Source organism: Bos indicus, chromosome 10 (assembly GCF_029378745.1).
Source record: "Bos indicus isolate NIAB-ARS_2022 breed Sahiwal x Tharparkar chromosome 10, NIAB-ARS_B.indTharparkar_mat_pri_1.0, whole genome shotgun sequence".
Lineage (NCBI taxonomy): Eukaryota > Metazoa > Chordata > Mammalia > Artiodactyla > Bovidae > Bos > Bos indicus.
In genome coordinates, this window is record NC_091769.1 from 730,525 (window position 1) to 744,248 (window position 13,724).

The 13,724-nt window shown below is 41.2% G+C and overlaps 1 protein-coding gene across 3 annotated transcripts in view; it reads left to right on the top strand.

Moving 5' to 3' along the window:
* The window catches only part of MCC (MCC regulator of WNT signaling pathway), a 526,282-nt gene that overhangs the window by 197,780 nt on the left and 314,778 nt on the right, over positions 1 to 13,724 (top strand). The gene's annotated exons all lie outside the window — the stretch shown is intronic.

Consider the following 13,724-nt stretch of genomic DNA (forward strand, 5'->3'; position numbering starts at 1 on the left):
CATGGTGACTCAGCTGGTACAAAATCAGCCTGCAATGCGTTCAATCCCTGGGTTGGGAAGATCCCCTGGAGAAGGGAACAGCCACCCACTCCAGTATTCTGGCCTGGAGAATTCCATGGACTATCCGTGGGTCGCAAAGAGTTGGACACGACTGAGCAACTCTGACTTTCACTTGGTACTTCCTCAAAATGTTAAACATAGAGTTTCCAAATTACCAAGCAGCTCCATCCCTAGGCATGTACCTAAGAGAACTGAAAACATGCATACACAAAAACATGCTCACAGATGTTCATGGCAACATTATTCATAATTGCCCTCAAAATGGAAACAAATATCCATCAACTGATGAATGGAAAAACACAATGTGATATGACCATGCAATGGAATATTATTTGGCAATAAAAAGGAATGAAATACTGATACATGTTACAATATGGATAAATCTTGAAAATATTAGGCTAAGTGAACAAAGGCAGATATAAGGTGCCACGTACTTGTTTTATTTCATTTGTATGAAGTGTCCAGAATGGGCAAATCCATAGAGACACAAAGTAAATTAGTGGCTGGGATGAAGAAAGGGCTAAAGATCTAGAAGAGGAGATGAAGGAGAAAGGAGCTGAAAATGATGGCAGTTATTTGACTGGAAACTGTGATTCCATTTACAGAAATGTACAAGCTCAATTTAACCTGGGTTTTGGTGGACCGTAATAAGTTTAGTTTTAGATGTGCTTTGTGGTGACGACAAGACTTAAAAGTGTCTGATAGTCATGTGAAGAAACATTAACTGGTGTATAAATAAAGATTGTGGCTGGACATGCCAATTAAAGAGCACTTTCTCAGAAGGGAAAGTTTGAACTCATGTGGCAATCTTTTTTTTTTTCTCAGCATAGTAGTCTTGCAGAACAGTTGAGGATGGTAAGGTGTCTGCCTACAATGCGGGAGACCCAGGTTCGATCCCTGGGTTGGGAAGATCCTCTGAAGAAGGAAATGGCAACCCACTCCAGTACTCTTGCCTGGAAAATCCCATGGACAGAGGAGCGTGGTAGGCTACAGTCCATGGGGTCACAAAGAGTCAGACACGACGGAGCGACTTCACTTGGTCTTGGTATTGGGAGAGGGAAGGTGACTTATCAAGACAGGCAGAGCCTGTTCCTTGTGGCTCAGAGTGCCCCTCTAGGAAATCTTTACCAAAATGCCCAGCCAGTACCACTTGGTGGACTCGAAGTCCAGGGTGATGGCTTTTCCCAGTCTGTCTCTCCGATCTTCCATCTTCATCTGTCAGCTTGGGACAATGACAGGAGAACCGCCTTCTTGGTCATAGGTCTGTGAGACATTATATTATATTAATTCCTTCTTTGCCCCTTTTGGGCAGCTGCCGCAACATATTCTAACTAAAAGAGAAAAGGAATGATGCTGGTTTAGCCTCCCAAAGAGCTCCAGAAATAACAGTGGCAGGCATTTGGAATTGATTTAATCTAAGCAAGTTCTCAAAAATTTATACATCTATTTTCATGCATCTATTTAATATATATTTTTCTTCTTCCTTTCCAGGAGATTGCCATATTCAAGTACTCCTGGGAGGATTTAAGACTTTTTTTTTTTTTTACTTCCTTGGATTTCCAAATCCCTAGTCTCCCCTAATTATTTTTCCTTTCATAGTTTGTTGTTGTTGTTCAGTCGCTAAGTTGTGTCCAACTCTTTGCAACCCCATGAACTGCAGCACACCAGCCTTCCCTGTCCTTCACCATCTCCTAGAGTTTGTTCATACTCATATTCATTGAGTTAGTGATGCCAACCAACCATCTCCTGCTCTGTGGCCCCATTCTCCTCTTGGCCTTAATCTTTCCCAGCATGCAAGCCCCTGTGAATCTGAACTAGGAATTCCCCACTGATAATGTCAGGGATGTTGATGCCAAGTGATTCTAGGCTAGTAGAATGCCTAGGCTGGGTGTGAGGCAGTCCGTGAATGTAATTAACAAGATGAAAAACACCACAGGGATACTTCCTGTGTTTGAGTTATATTTGTATTGAAAAGGCTGGTTTTTTGTTCTGTGTGTGAGGTTTAATCTGGAAATAGTTTTCAAGTATTTCCTTTCTTAGAGTTTTTTTTCTTTTTTCTTTTGTTTAAGTATAGTTGACTTACAGTGTTGTGTTAATTTCTGCTATACAGCAAAGTGACTCAATTATACATATATATATATATATATATATATATATATACACACACACACATTCTTTTTATGTTCTTTTCCATTATGGTTTATCACAGGATTTTGAATATACTTCTGTGCTGTACAGTAGGACCTTGTTGTTTATCCATCCTGTATATACTAGCTTGCATCTGCTAACCCCAGACTCCCAACCCACGCCTCCCCTTTGGCAACCACAAGTCTGTTTTCTGTGAATATATTTCTGTTTCATATATAGATTCCTCTGTGCCATATTTCATATCTAACATATAAGTGATAGCATATGGTATTTGTCTTTCTGTTTCTGACTTCACTTAGCATGATAATCTCTAGTTCTATCTATATTGCTGCAAATGGCATTATTTCATTCTTGTTTCTGTCTGAATAGTTTTCCATTGTATATATGCACCATATCTTCTTTAGCCATTCATCTGTCGATGGACATTAGGTTGTTTCTGTGTCTTGGCTATTGTGAGTAGTGCTGCTAGAATATTGGGGTGCGTGTATTTTTTGAATCACATGGTTTTTTCTAGATACAGCAGTAGGATTGCTGGATCATATGTTAATTCTATTTTTAGTTTCTAGAGGAACCTCCATACTGTTTTCCACAGTGGCTGCACCAATTTACACTTCCACTAACAGTATAGGAGGGTTATCTTTTCTCCACACATGTTCTGTTATTTGTTGACTTTTGATGGCCATTCTGACTGGTGTGAGATGGTACCTCATTATAATTTTGATTTGCATTTCTCTAATAATTAGCAATGTTCAGCATCTTTTCACCTGCATGTGCCCCTTGGTCATCTGTATGTCTTCTTTGGAAAAATATCTGTTTAGATTTTCTGCCCATTTTTCAATTGGGTTTTTGTTGTTGTTGTTGAGTTGTATGAACTCTTGACGTATTTTGGAAATTAAGCCCTGGTCAGTCTGATCATTTACAAATATTTTCAGTCTGTAGGTTGTCTTTCATTTTGTTTATAGTTTCCTTTATTGTACAAAAGCTTATAAGTTTGATTAGGTCCTATTTGTTTATTTTTGTTTTTATTTCTATTGCTTTGGGAGACTGACTAAACATTGGTATGATTTATGTCAGAGAATGTTTTACCTATGATCTCTTCTAGGAGTTTTATGGTGTCATGTCTTATGTTTAAGTCTTTAAGCCATTTTGAGTTTATTTTTGTGTATTGTGTGAGAGTGACCTCATTGATTGGATGTTGCAACTGTCCAACTGTCCAACTTGCCCAACATTACTTGCTAAAGAGACTGTCTTTTATCCAATATATGCTCTGGGCTCCTTTCTTGAAGTTTAATTGACCATAGGTGTGTGGAATTTTCTTAGCAAATTTTAAACACAGATGAACCAAATTATCTGCCGCAGTCCATCTATTTCACAGCAGTAAGTCACTGAGTCTAAAAGCAATATAGCTGATTTCATAAACAGTAAGGTAAAGACCCAGAACGATGGAATAGTTATCCGTTTAGGGAGGGGTCCACAGTGCTAACAACATAGAATCTGTAATCTTAGCTAAGGGATTCCAAGATAAGTTGACTGAAGGGGCATAATAAAGGGAGAAAAGCTCAGAAGTAGAAGTTAGGACAGGTTCATGATATCATCAGATGGTTCAGGTGTAGTGAGACTTTGGGTAAAATGCTTCTCAAAAGTTATCTCCATGTGCTCTTTCAACTTTTTTACCTCCTCAGTTCAGTTCAGTTCCCTTGAGTCACTCAGTCGTGTCCGACTCTTTGTGACCCCATGGATTACAGCACACCAGGCCTCCCTGTCCATCACCAACTCCCAGAGTTTACTCAAACTCAACATCCATTGAGTCAGTGATGCCATCCAGCCATCTCATCCTCTGTCGTCCCCTTTACCTCCCACCTTCATTTTCCCCAGCATCAGGGTCTTTTCCAATGAGTTGGTTCTTCGCATCAGGTGGCCAAAGTATTGGAGTTTCAGCTTCACCATCAGTCTTTCCAATGAATATTCAGCACTGATTTCCTTTTGGATGGACTGATTGGATCTCCTTGCAGTCCAAGGGACTGTCAAGAGTTTTCTCCAACACCACAGTTCAAAAGCATCAGTTCTTCAGTGCTCAGCCTTCTTTATAGTCCAACTCTCACATCCATACATGACTACTGGAAAAACCATAGCTTTGACTAGGCGGGCCTTTGTTGGCAAAGTAATGTCTTTGCTTTTTAATATGCTGCCTACTACTACTACTAAGTCGCTTCAGTCATGTCTGACTCTGTGTGACCCCATGAACTGCAGCCCACCAGGCTTCTCCATCCATGGGATTCTCCAGGCAAGAACATTGGAGTGGGTTGCCATTTCCTTCTCCAATGCATGAAAGTGGAAAGTGAAAGTGAAGTCGCTCAGTTGTGTCCGACTCTTAGCGACCCCATGGACTGCAGCCTACCAGGCTCCTCCATCCATGGGATTTTCCAGGCAAGAGTACTGGAGTGGGGTGCCATCGCCTTCTCCCAATATGTTGCCTAGGTTGGTCATAACTTTTCTTCCAAGGAGTAAGCATCTTTTAATTTCATGGCTGCAGTCACCATCTGCAGTGATTTTGGAACCCCAAAATATGAAGTCTCTCACTGTTTCCACTGTTTCCCCATCTTTTTGTCATGAAGTGATGGAACCAGATGCCATGATCTTAGTTTTCTGAATGTTGAGTTTTAAGCCAACTTTTCCACTCTCCTCTTTTACTTTCATCAAGAGGGTTTTAGTTCTTCTTTACTTTCTGGCATAAGGTTGGTGTCATCTGCTTATCTGAGGTTATTGATATTTCTCCCGGAAATCTTGATTCCAGCTTGTGCTTCATCCAGTCCAGAATTTCTCATGATGTAATCTGCACATAAGTTAAATAAGCAGGGTGACAAGATACAACGTTGACGTACTCCTTTTCTTATTTGGAACCAGTCTGTTGTTCCATGTCCAGTTCTAACTGTTGCTTCCTGACCTGCATACAGATTTCTCAGGAGGCAGGTCAGATGGTCTGGTATTTCTGTCTGTTTAAGAATTTTCCACAGTTTGTTGTGATCAAAGTCAAAGGCTTTGGTTGTAGTCAATAAAGCAGAAGTAGATGTTTTTCGGGAATTCTCTTGCATTTTCAATGACTGAACAGATGTTGGCAATTTGATCTCTGGTTCCTCTGCCTTTTCTAAATCCAGCTTGAACATCAGGAAGTTCACGGTTCACGTATTATTAAAGCCTGGCTTGGAGAATTTTGAGCGTTATTTTTGCTAGCATGTGATATGAGTGCAATTGTGCAATAGTCTAAGTATTCTTTGGCGTTGCTTTTCTTTGGGATTGGAATGAAAATTAACCTTTTCCAGTCCTGTGGCCACTGCTGAGTTTTCCAAATTTTCTGGCATATTGAGTGCAGCACTTTCACAGCATTATCTTTTAGGATGTGAAATAGCTCCACTGGAATTCATCACCTCCACTAGCGTTGTTCAAAGTGATGCTTCCTAAGGCCCACTTGACTTCACACTCCAGGATGTCTGGCTCTAGGTAAGTGAGCACACCATTGTGATTATCTGGGTCATGAAGATGTTTTTTATAGAGTTCTTCTGTGTATTCTTGCCACCTCTTCTTAATATCTTCTGCTTCTGTTAGGTCCCTACCATTTTGGTCCTTTATTGAGCCCATCTTTGCATGAAATGTTCCCTTGGTATCTCTAATTTTCTTGAAGAGATCTCTTGTCCTTCCCATTCTATTGTTTTCCTCTATTTTTTTTTTTATTTTTAAACTTTACATAATTGTATTAGTTTTGCCAAATACCAAAATGAATCCACCACAGGTATACATGTGTTCCCCATCCTGAACCCTCCTCCCTCTTCCCTCCCCATACCATCCCTCTGGGTCATCCCAGTGCACTAGCCCCAAGCATCCAGTATCATGCATTGAACCTGGACTGGCATCTCGTTTCATACATGATATTTTACATGTTTCTTTGCATTGGTTACTGAGGAAAGTTTTCTTATCTCTCCTCGCTATTCTTTGGAACTCTGCATTCAAATGGGTATATCTTTCCTTTTCTCCTTTGCTGTTAGCTTCTCTTCTTTTCTCAGCTATTTGTAAGGCTTCCCAGACAACCATTTTGCCTTTTTGCATTTCTTTTTCTTGGGGATGGTCTTGATCCCTGCCTCGTGTATAATGTCATGAACCTCTGTCCATAGTTCTCCATTCATATTTTTACTTCCTAGTCACTATTCAATCCACACTAATCTAGCTACTATCTATTTCCATCACTTACTGAAATTGCTCCTCTCAAGGTCCCCAGTAATGTCCAATGGCAAAGGACACTTCTTTGTTGTCACTTTCTCAAACTCTCAGCAGCATTTCACATAGGTTGCAACTTTCCTTGACACCCTGGTCTCTTGGCATCGATGATGTCACATCTTCACTTTTTTCTTGATCTTCCTTGCTAGATTCTCTTCCTCTGTCCTCTGGAAATATTGGAGCATCTCAATGATAAGTCCTGGGGCTGCATCTTTGTACTCACTCTGTCCCTAGGTGATCCCCTGTGTTCTCATGACTTTCAACGTCAATTCTAATCTATATGCTGCTGACTTCCAAATCCATTTGTCTAACTTGACTCTCCCCTGAACCCCAAAGTCATTTATCCAGCTGCTATTGGCATCCTCATGGATGTCAAATAGGAATCTCCAATTTAATGTGTCTAAAAATAGAACCCTTGGATTTCGCTGGTGGTACAGTGGGTAAGAATCGGCCTGAGAAGGCAAGGGACACGGGTTAGACCCCTGGTCCGGGAAGATTCCACATTTTGCAGAGCAGCTAAGCCTGCGAGCCACAAGGACTGAAGCCCGTGGGCCTAGAACCTATGCTCCACAATTAGAGAAACCACTGCAGTGAGAAGCCAGTATGCTGAAAGGGAGAGAGCAGCCCAGCTTGCTGCTTAAGAGACTTGGACTAGAGAAAGTCCAAGCACAGCAACGCAGACCCAGTGCAACCAAAAATAAATAAGTAAATAATAAAAAATAGAACCCTTGATTCCCCTAAACCTAGTCCTTCTCCACACCCAATTGTTCAACCACCACATTGATCATCTGATTCCTCTCTTTGTTTCATTACCTCCATCCAGTCATTCGCTGAGTTTGGGTCAGTTTTACCTAAATAATATATCTCAAGTTCATTCATTTTTTACCATCTTCATTGATTTTACTGAGTTTCAAGCCACAGGCATCCTCTGACAACCAAAATAGCTTTTAACAAGTTTCTTTGTTCTACTGATTTTATGATGCAACAACCCATTCTTACATAAAGGCAAGATTGTCCTTTTTTGGCTTTCTTGTTATGAAGATTTTCAAACATATGCAAGTGGACAGAGTAGTATGAGCTCCCATACACTGTCACCCAGTTTTAAGAGTTATCAATTCATGCCAGTCTGTTTCATTGAAAACCCCATTGATTTCCTTGCCTCCTTAGGATTTTGACACAAATCCCAACTATTGTATCATTTTATCCCTAAATATTTCATATATATATGTATAAGATAAAAACTCAAAGTAAACACAAGACTATTAAAATTTTTTAAACATTAATAATTTAAAATTGCATAAAATATTCAAAAAGTATATTTCTGAATATCTTATAAGTATCATATTATTTTACAGTCAGTGTATTTGAGTCAAGATTCCAATAAGGAGCACATATTGCAACTGGTTGATATGTCTATAGGGTTCTTCTTCCATTAATATCTCATTCACTTGCTTTTTTCTCCCCGATTACAATTTACTTGTTCAAGAAACCAGATTGTCCTGTAGAGTTATGGTCTGAATTTGCTGACTGTTTCTCTGTGGCTAATGTAACATATTCCTTCTGCTAGATCAGATCAGATCAGATCAGTCGCTCAGTCATGTCCCACTCTTTGCAACCCCATGAATCGCAGCACGCCAGGCCTCCCTGTCCATCACCAACTCCCAGAGTTCACTCAAACTCACGTCCATCGAGTCGGTGATGCCATCCAGCCATCTCATCCTCTGTCGTCCCCTTCTCCTCTTGCCCCCAATCCCTCCCAGCATCAGAGTCTTTTCCAGTGAGTCAACTCTTCGCATGAGGTGGCCAAAGTACTGGAGTTTCAGCTTTAGCATCATTCCTTCCAAAGAAATCTGCTAAAATGTCTTCACAGGTGGTATTTTATTTTTCCATTGGAAGTCATGTGTTTGCACATCTTATGATGTTAGTAGCATTGTGCTTTATGCCTAAATGATTAATTCAGTAAATGTTGCAAAGTAGGGATATTCTATCAATTTTTCATTTATTTGTAGGAATACTCATATAAAGGAGGAACTTTCTTTTGTCTACTTTTTAAAGTTTGTATAGGACTAGATTTATCTTTTAAAAACATAAATTGGATCATATCTTTGCCCTGCTTAAAGTCTTCATGTGACAGCTCTATGGCCAACACACACACGCACTGCATGGGCTGGCTCCTCCATCGTTCTTTCATCACATTCCATCGTGGTATCTACCGTTTTGTTGAAATTTAAATTAAAACTTGAAGGTTATTAGAAAGGTCAGCCCTTCTCTGCCTCAGGACTTTTGTACTTGCTCATCCTTCTGCCTGGCCACCTTCCCCTGCTTTCTGCCTAGTGGGCTCCTTCTTGACCTTCATGTTGAAATGAACTCACCTCATCAAGGCCTTCTCTGGCTACTTTCTTTAAGGGGCCTGCTGTCCCTCATCATAGCTCCTGTTTAATTCCTTTATAGCATCCACCACAAGCTATAATTCTCTTCTTTATTTATGGATCATTTTCCACCAAGAATGCCAGCTGTGTAAAAGCAAGAATTTTTCTGTCCCATACAGCACTGAGTCCCAAAGCACGGCACGATGTCTGGCACACAGTGGATGCACTTCTTTTTTAGAAGCAACACCACAAACCTGCTGCATATCCTCACCTATATAAGTGGAAGGCAGGGATGAGCTAGGTGATTTTTTTTCCAGGTTTTTAACATTGTTCTCTGAGGACACAGAGACCAAGACAAACATCATCTAGCGAAGTGCTTCCTGAATGATTTATGTCGTGCCACCTAGAGCAAATGATGTCTGATGGGGCAGGCCACTGAGGCTGGCTGGAGGCCTCAGCCTGGGAGTCAGCCCTGGCTCCAGGCCTGGCTTGATGACTGAACAGAGCACTAGAGGAATTGAGTTAGGGAAAGCATTTTTGAACTCATGGGAGTGGGCTTATAGATTTAGGGCAGGAAATTCTTCTGAGTGTATGCTTTGAGGGTTCCCTGACTTTATTGACTCTCAGGGACCTAGAGGAGTGGGACTCCCTGCATCTCCACAGGGTTCTGAAGTCCCTTTTTCCCTTGGAAAGTCCCTGTCTTCTTCAGGAAATCCCGCGAGTTTTGCCCTATTTCAAAGCATCCTCTTTTACAATGCAAATACTTTGGGCTTTCTTGAGATGATTATGAGTATTTTTCACCTTCTTGTGAATTAGCTTTAATAGGATGCTTTCTTCCTAAAAATATGAGGACACTGACCCAGTTTCATTCTTGTCTACAGTAATATTTTGATAGTAGAAATTCCCAGCCTGATTCCTAACTAAGAGGAAAACAAACAAATAAAAAACCCACAAAACACTTAAACTATGCAAAACAAAACTTCATTTCGTGGAATCTTAGATTGGAAGAAAACTGATTTGGACTCTCCCTGACTACTGAAGCTATACTTTACACGTCACTGGCTTTCAGTGTGGCCCACCAGGGTTGAACCTACGCTGAACAAGCTCAGGGGAGAGGATCTCAACTCCAGTGTTCTCCGTGCCCTGACAGCTTACAGGCAGTTCTCTCGTCTTCTTGTTCCTTTTTTTTTTTTTAATTTTATTCATTTATTTACATTTTTGGCTTCACTGGGTTTTTGTTGCTGCAAGAGGACTCTCTCTAGTTGCGGCCAGTGGGGGCTCCTTTCCAGTGGCAGTGCGCGGGCTCCTCAGAGCACAAACTCGAGGGTGCATTGGCTCAATAGTTGTGATGCTTGGGCTTTGTTGCTTCGAGGCATGTGGAATCTTCCAGGACCAGGGATGGAACCTGTATCTCCTGCATTGATTGGCAGGTGGATTCTTAACCCCTGGACCACCACGGAGGTCTGGTCTTCCTGTTCTTAAAGTAAAATTGCTAAGTTCTCACTGGTTTTCATTGCTGCTGCTGGGGCTGCTAAGTCGCTCCAGACATGTCCGACTCTGTGCAACCCCATAGACGGCAGCCCACCAGGCTCCCCCATCCCTGGGATTCTCCAGGCAAGAATACTGGAGTGGGTTGCCATTTCCTTCTCCAATGCATGAAAGTGAAAAGTGAAAGTGAAGTCGCTCAGTCATGTCCGACTCTTAGTGACCTCATGGACTGCAGCCCACCAGGCTCCTCCGTCCAGGGGATTTTCCAAGCAACAGTAGTGCTCCACAATCATACAGAGGAAGTTGGATTGCTCTTCAAACAAATGCTATTAGTTACCATGTAACTAAAGTCTTCTCTTTACAAGTCTATAAATTCTCCAGCTCTCCCAACTGTTTCTGGGCTCCTTGGAAGGAGCAACTGAAATCTCCTTCTCTCCAAGCCTACTTCAAAACTAAGCTCATGATTTTTGTCCTTGGCCTTTTCATTCCCTCTTTTTTCAGGAACTTTGCTTCATCTTCCTTTCTTTCTCTGTCTCCAGGGTTTCCCTTAGCCCCAGGCTACAGATATGTTTATTCTAGCTTCTACTCAACATTGCTTACCTACCTGAAGAAACTATCCCATCTCTCGATTTCCTGTCACCACCAAATTTATGGAAAGAGTAGTTCATGTTTACTGCCCTAGTTCCTCTCCATTCCTTATGATAATCTGCAGTCTGTCTCCTGGGCTTGGTAGACATTTATCTTTGAAGGACATTTAATGTCTTTGATTAATGTCTCTTTTATCGTCTTCAGGCTTCTCCCCCATCTATAACATGTAATACTGATGCTGTCCCTTCTATCTTGACATTTCCCTTAGGCTCCCAGACTCAGAGTTCTCCTGGGTATCTTCCTATTTCTCTAACTGGCCTTCTCTACCATTTCTTCTTTTATTCTTTCCCCTTCATGAAAAAGACCTTCTTTAAGATATTGTCCTCAGGGCACTTCTCTTTCCTCTGTCCTGTCTTGCTTGACAACCTAACCTGTTTCCATGGTTTTATTTATTATTCTAATAGGAGTAACCCCAAAACCTCCATCTCCATCACAACCTTGACTATCTCTCTAGCTCCATTTCAAGCTTCCTTCTACATTTTCACTTTAATATGCCACCTCAAACTTAGGATATTCCAAATATAGTTTCCTCCTTAACATATTTCTTCCCTGGAATACTTATTTTTGTTGAAAACATTGTCGAAAATCCCAGTCAGTCATGTTCTAGATCTACAAGTCATTTTAAGCTTTCTTCTTTCTATTACAGTTTCTGTTTACTGTCTTTCCAGTACTTACTTTCTTTTTTCACTATCTTACCATTTTTCCAAGAACCTCTTACATCTGCCCACTCTGGTCCATTTCCACTGACCCAACTCAGTTCAGGCCTTTTTAGCCTCTTTCTGGATTGTTGGGATAGTCCCGCTGGCATGTCCATTTCCTACCTCCCGTTCGCCACATTTACTGATGCCAGATTGTAGTGGAGTTTCAGCTAATGTGGGGATTAAGTATTACAATCATGTTTAATAAGAAAATCCCATGTAATCAACAGAGTTCTTAAAAATGTCTTATATTGTCCATAAAGTAGAATCTGCAGACATATTGCTTCTTAATAAGTTCAACACTGCCAATTTTTCTTCCACTCTTGGAGCAGATTACTTTTCTTTTGGTTGCACACCAGATGAAGTCATCTGCTTGGCTTTAGGGGCCATCTAGTATGAAAAATATGTTTCTTTAAATACCAGAATCATACTCAACATTAGTCTACTTGAATTCATATTAGTTACTCATGAGTGTGATACAAATCCACTGGAATGTCTAAAAAAGCACAGGTCTAATCCTATTATTTCTGTGCTCAAAAACCCATAGAGGCATTTTTCCCCCATTGCCAATCAGAAGGCCCATTACTTTAGCCTGGCTCTCAAAACTGTCCATGATCTGGCGGCTTTACCTCACTCATCTAATCCAGGTTCCATTCCAGAATGGAACACCTGCCATTCCCCACACATGCTTTGCACATTCTAGTCCCCACCCACCCTTTCTCTCTTCGTGGGCCCACATCCTGGGATACTTTCTCCTCACTCTGCATCTCTGAGGGGCTCAGCCATTCTTCACAGATCAGTAGATCTTCATTTGTCCTGCTTTTATGGCAAGCATCCATTTAGAATAGTCATTTCTGCTTATGTTTTATGAGACTGCAAACACGTGATGGGCAGGGTTAGTGCTTGAGTCTAATATATATTTTTATATTCTTTTACCACCATCTCCGTCTTCAGGGACACAGTTTTCAACAGGTTTTAATGAATAAATAAATAAAATAATGTGGCTTACCAACCAGTCCCCATGCGGAAGAGCTTCTCCTAATGTGCTCTAGTCTGACAGTGCCCTAGAACTTGGGACCAATGCCCCCAAAAAGCTGCCAACTCTTCCTCATCCCAGTAGTGCCTTCATTAGGCAATGAATGAACTCAGGAGGAAGGCATGTGGGTAAGAAGATCTATGCAAATAGTCAAGTTCTTTGCTTCTTCCTAAAGAGCAAAATAAACATCCTATTTGGTTTGAAAAAAAAATTAGGCCTTAGAAATTAACAATACAATGTCTTTTTCATAGCTTCAGGAAATGCCAAAGTCCGTCACTGGGGATGGCGACATTTTGTTCCCATTGTGTAGAAAGTGACTGATGAGGCAGGCCTCTTAAGCCATCCTGCAGACCTACAGTTAAAGGAGCAGAACATTTTTAGGGGCATCTCAAGATGTTCAGTGGGCTTTAACCTTTACACAGAGAAAACTCCAAGCCCCCTCCCACGGCACACAGAGGGATATTTTCACCTCTGAGAAAGGCAGGGCCACAGAGGAGCTCTTGACTCCAGGAGTCCGGGTATAACAGCTTCTTGAATCTTTTCGGATTTGTACAACAAACCCTAGAAATATGAATCTAGCGCCGCTCAGGTGAACTGTCAGATTTTTAAAGGAAGGTCTGGGGGTTGAAGTGGATGGGAAATGTAATATTTTTAAGGACTGTCTTGAGGGTTGGAGAGGATGGGAAATTTGAGTCTGTCTTTCATCCTTTATGTGATGGAGGTCTGTCTACCAAAGAAAGAGAGAGAGAGTCTGACAGTGAATTTACACCTTCTGTGTCGACTTTAGATTGATCAGGGAATATGACCACCCCACGCTTCTGTAAAATCTTAATGTACCATGAGAAGCACAGCGCTGCCTTGTCTTGAACTTCTTAAATTATGGAAAGTGGCTACTAGGAGGGAAGTTTCATGTGTTTTAATTTTTCTGCACAGTTGCTCGGATGGCTTTTCCCGTTTCTTCTCTCCTGCTGGACCTGGGTCCTGTAATTACCATCGCAGAGAGCTAGC